Below are 5,938 nucleotides of genomic sequence, written 5' to 3' on the forward strand. Positions count from 1 at the left end.
TTCTATTTTGAATGTAACACGTCTAAGTTTTGGAAAAAAAATCCAATTATTTTATACACGTTAATAAACATTTGTCATGTTTATGATTGTTTAATAAAGATCATATTTCTAATATTACATTTGACTTATATATGATTTATAAAAAAGTATTTTAAGAAATAATGTTTTTAATATTCATAAGGCTTAATATTATTTTTCTTTCTATATCTTTTGACCATGGTTCAGTTTGGTCTCTTAATTTAAAAAATGACCATATTGATCATTTAATTATTCAAACAGTGTCATGTTTGTCCTTGACGTCAAAGTCAATAGAGGATGTCAGATGTCACTTGTGTGGATTAGTAATTGATTATGTGTATTATTTTCTATTGCGATGGAAGATTTAAGTGTCTTAAGGCTTCATTGTCATCATTTAACCTTATTTGTTTGTAATATTCTAGGAACGAAGTGGTGGGAGTGAAGAGCTGAAAATGAAGGCTAAGAACGAGTGCTTCTCATGAAGATTCGACGGCTGAGAACGAAGGAACTAAGGTTGAATCGAAAAGCGGAAGATAAATTTACCGGTAAGTCCAAAGTTTCTCCTTTTTAAAATTTAGGGTTTACTGGGTTTCCAAATTTCGCATCTTTCAAATGTAAGGTTTAATTGATTTTCACTTTACTAGGTGAAAACTTTCTTGCAAAATGTTTGATTTCATGTATAAAACACGATTTAGGTTAGGTTCTTCGTATTAGGGTTTTTGTTGTTTCTTCTCAAAATGTTAAGTGTTGAATGATTATGTTTACGATTTTGTTTTTGTGTTGTTGTTGTTTGTGTTCTAAATAAATAGTTTTCGTTCTAGGTGACAAATGGATGAATTTGTGAATTTTTTTATCCACCATGGAGGTGAACTTGTTCCTCATTGATGTATCCATTCAAGAAGACGCTTTTGACGTCCATTTGGAATAATTGAAAATTTAATGAACAAGCATAAATAAGTAATAAACGAATAGATTCTAACCTTGCAACCGGAGTGAATGTTTCTTCAAATTTGATTCCTTCTTCTTTATTGTAACCTTGATCCAGCAATCGTGATTTGTTTCGAACAATTATATCATTATCCTCAAGTTTGTTCTTAAACACTCATTTGACACCTATGATGTGTTTACCACTTGGCCTAGGAACAAGTTCCAAAACTTGATTCCTTTCTAATTGATTTAATTATTCTTGCACGGTAAGTATTCATTGATCATCTTCTAAGGCTTCATCAATTTTGGAAGGTTCTATTTGAGAAACAAATTCCGTATACAAGCAAGCATCCTTGAGATTTAGTCTTGTTGCTACACCTTGACTTATATCACCAATAAAATTTTCAATTGGATGATCATGATGGGTTCTCCATTCTATAGGAAGATTACTAAGATTTGTCTCTTGTTGGATTAGTTCCTCTTTGTGTTATGATTGATCATCATTGTTGACTTTGGTAACATATTCCATATGAACTTCTAAAAAACCATCACCATCATCACAAAGAACTATATCCTACTTAGAGGGTTTAGGTTCATCAAAGGAAACATGAATTAATTCTTCTATAGTTAAAGTTCTTTTATTATAAATTCTATAGGATTTACTAGTAAGAGAGTAACCAAGAAATATACTTTCGTCGGACTTTTCGTCATACTTACCGAGATTGTCTTTGTCATTGTTAAGGACAAAGCATTTGCATCCAAAGATATGAAAGTGATCAATGTTTAGCTTTCTTACTTTGAAGAGTTCATATGGAGCCTTTTTCAATATTGGTCTTATAATAACCCGATTACTTACATAACATGTCATCTTTACTGCATCTGCCCAAAAATATTTTGGTAGATTTGAATCACTAAGTATTGTTCTTGAAAGTTCTACTAGAGACTGATTCTTTCTTTCCACCACTCCATTTTGTTGTGAAGTCCTTGGTGTTGAAAAATTATGGAAGATCACATGTTCTTCACAAAACTCTTCAAATGATGCATTTTGGAACTCTCCACCATTATCACTTCTTATGGAGACAATTTTTAGTGATTTATCATTTCGTACTTACTTTTCATACCTCTTGAACTCCTTGAATGCATCACTTTTCTCTACTAAAAATAGTGTCCAAGAAAATATAGAAAAGTCATCAACAATAACTAAAACATATACATTACCTCTGAAGCTACTCGTTCTTGATGGACCAAACAAGTCCATATGCAACAATTGTAGTGACTTTGAAGTAGACACAATATTCTTAGGTTTGAAAGTTAATTTGGTTTATTTTCCCTTTTGACAATCATCACATAATTTATCTTTGACAAACTTTATCTTAGGTAAACCAATGACAAGGTCATGCTTGACTAGTTTATTTAAATGTTCCATATGAATATAGGCAACTCTTTTATGCCAAAGTCATGAGTCATTGTTGTTTACCATGAGACATTTTACTTTCAAAGATAAATCATCTAAAGAAATCATGAAAATATTATTAAATCTTTTACCTTTGAGTTTTACCTCATTAGTGACTTAACCTTCAATCAAGAATTCATCCTTGGTGAACTTGATCTTGAAACCTTTGTCACAAAGTTGGCTTATACTTAGAAGATTGTGCTTTAGTCCTTCAACATAAAGAACATCTTCAATGGATGTGAAATGTGGTGCTCCAACTTTGCCTATGTCAAGAATTTTTCCTTTGTTGTTATCTCCATAAGTGACATATCCCTTGGCTTATAGGACTAGAGATAAAAAATTGTTGATATCTCCTGTCATATGCTTAGAACAACCATTATCACGATACCATAAATTTGTAGTGGTTTTCAAGCATACCTACAAAACAAATTAGGTTTTGTTAGGTATCCAAATTGCCTTAGGCCCTTCATAATTATTTCCTTTCTTGACCCATGCATAATGTCCACTTGCCACTCTAAAGTTTCTTACTTAGCAAGCATTAGGTGTATGACCAACTATACGATAATAAAAACAAGTAGGAACAAAATTACTTCTATATCTAGGAACATAAGATTTCTTCTTAACAAATTTTTTTTTTTAGGATAATGATGAACAATTTTTGCTTTGTTCACTTTCTCTTTAATGGATTGGTCACTAGCCTTAACAAAGATAGTTTTGCTAGAACTTGGTTTATCAAATTTAGAATAATCAAGTCCACTTTTATCATTAGAATATTTTTGTTGACTAAGGACTCCCTCCAATCCAATTTATCATTTTTCATATCTTTAAATAACTCTTTTCAATTGGACAATTTGGAAAGAAAGTGACTTTTGCATGTAAAATTATGTTTTTGTTTTTCAACAAGGTCTTATTTTTCAATTTCAAAATCTTTTTCCATGGTGTCAATCTTCTCTTCAAGATATAAAATTTGTTTCTTTTGTGTTGACATCGTTTTATACATAATTTTGCATTCATCGAGTAGTTCATCTATAACACCTTGTGCATCATTATCATAAAGGAAAAATCATTACTAACCTCTTCATCTTCATCATCAGAATAGTGTGATGCCATCAAAGAAATTTTTTCACATTCTTCACTTTTAGATTCAGATGATGAATTTATTTCATTGTCTTCCCACGCAATGTAGGCTCTTTTGGATTTTGTCTCTTTTCTACTTTTTAAGTCGCTCTTCTTGGTGAATTTTGGACAATCCTTCTTTATGTGTCCTTGTTTTCCACATTCATAACAAGTGACATTTTGTTTTGAAGTGGGAGCATCCTTTTTTCTGGAAAAATTTCTTTCTTTTTGCATAATTCAAAGATTTTTCATTATTTCCAAATGACTTATTGTCGCAACCTGAAAAATACAGTGCGCGAAAAAACAACCGGCGAAAGAAAATGACAGAAGAGTCGCCACCGTGCGTTATTCATCCCAAAGGAGGGAAAGGAAACGCTCGAAGTAAACCTGAAAAAGGAAAGGACAAGACGGGGTCTCGCAACCAAATCTTGGGTTCGGGAGTCTGTTATGTGAAGGGAAGGTATTAGCACCCCTACGCATCCGTAGTACTCTACGGGATCCACTTTTGTAGTTCTTGTCTAAAGGGTGTCAGTTTATCTTGTGTTGTTTACCAAAAAAAAAGGGTTAAATGAAAATGACTCGCGCGGATGTCGCATCCACTGCATACGTATCTCATCTGAATATGAGAATCAGAGTCTTCGTAGCTCGGCTGACCTATGGGTTAGGGGGATGTGTGATCGCTAAGACATCGCGTCTTATGCCTACGTATCTCATCTAGAATGAGAATCAGAGCAAGCCGTAGTTCGGCTAACTACGGGGTTATGGAGTGGGTTTTGGACGAACGACGTTACTACGCAATCTACCGGATGCTCGACCTTTGGAGACTTACTCACCTGTAGTAGAAGGAGTAAACGTGTGTTTAGGAGAAGAAAAATCAATGAAGGGTTAGGGTTTGGTGAACTCATGCAAAAAGGCAGTCCTTGACGAAGGAACCTGTAAAAAAACACACAAAAACATTGCCTCCTATCGAGGTCTTCCAGCTAGGAAAGCAGTAAAATGCGGGAAAAATGTAAAAGTACCACGCGGATAAAGATCCGAAGTAACAGCAGTTAGAGGAATGGGAAACCCAGGGATCCTTCCAAGCTAAACACCATCAAAGAAAGTGAGTCAGTACAGGTAATCGGAATGAAACCTCCAGGGGGTATCCCACAAATAAAGTGGAAAACCACGCAAGTTATCCCTGCAAAAGTCATGTGAGCCCTCACAAAAACTCAACAAACAGGTTAGAGACAAAAAAATAGGGTAATCAAGGGTTGCCCCCAAATCAAAATGTAACCACATGAATCATGCCATTAAAATTCACAAAAAAGACATGCATCAACAGGGTATCAAATTCACCCATAATACCTCATACAATTAGAGCATTCAAATTAAAGCACAAAGGTAATGGGAATAAGGGCAAACCTGATTGAAGAGCTTGATTGAAATTGAGTTGCACCCGTGAGGTTTACAAAATAATCTTTAGGGTTTATGTGAGGCAGAGGTGATTCTGTGCAGTTGAGTTCCCTTCAGGGTTTGGAGGTTGCTCTGAACTCTGTTAGCTCTTCTCTCACTATCTTTTTCCTCAGGGTAATAGGAATAGAATTCATATTTGTTTCACTGAAACTCTAGTATTTATAGCCTAATATTGGTAGCTTAGTGGGCTTTTGAGAGAGGTCCAAGTCTGAGATTTTTTCTTTTATTTATTTATTTATTTATTTATTATTATTTATTTATTTTTCGTTTTTTTTTTTTTTTTTTTAAATAAAGTTTCTTGGATCGAATTCTGATTGACATGATGAAATGCAATGTATCTAATGTTAAATGACCTAAAAATGAATGCATGCATGAGGTGTAAAGCGTATGCTTCCAAGAAAAATGAAGGGTAAATTTTGGGGTATTACAACTGCCCCTATTCAATCAACTGGAGACCTAGAAAGAAGATAGCAGCGGCTTTCGTGCTTTCGAGGTATCAAGGGATTGAATACAATAAAAGCCCAAAAATTTGCACTGAAGTGAAGTGAAGTAACAATGTCGGTCAGAATTGACAAAGAGGTGGTCTTGAAAGAAGAATCTGTCTGGTACGGTGAGAGTCAGTCTGAATACCGAAAAAGAATGTTAACTTGGATACCAAAATAAATGGTAACACAGAAATAACCATGGCCTGAATGCCGCTCATCAGTCTGAATACTGGAAATGACTTCGATCTGAACATCGGGAGATATGAGATTATTAATATCGGTCTGAACACCGAGAGGCTGGCCTGAATGCCACAAGTTGCGTCGACCTGAACGTCGGAAACTTCTTCGATCTGAACATCGGAAAATTGGCCTGAATGCCACAAGTTGCATCGACCTGAACGTCGGAAACTTCTTCGATCTGAACATCGGAAAATTGACCTAAATGCCACAAGTTGCATCGACCTGAACGTCGGAAACTTCTTCG

This window comes from Lathyrus oleraceus, chromosome 6 (assembly GCF_024323335.1).
Source record: "Lathyrus oleraceus cultivar Zhongwan6 chromosome 6, CAAS_Psat_ZW6_1.0, whole genome shotgun sequence".
Classification (NCBI taxonomy): Eukaryota; Viridiplantae; Streptophyta; class Magnoliopsida; order Fabales; family Fabaceae; genus Lathyrus; species Lathyrus oleraceus.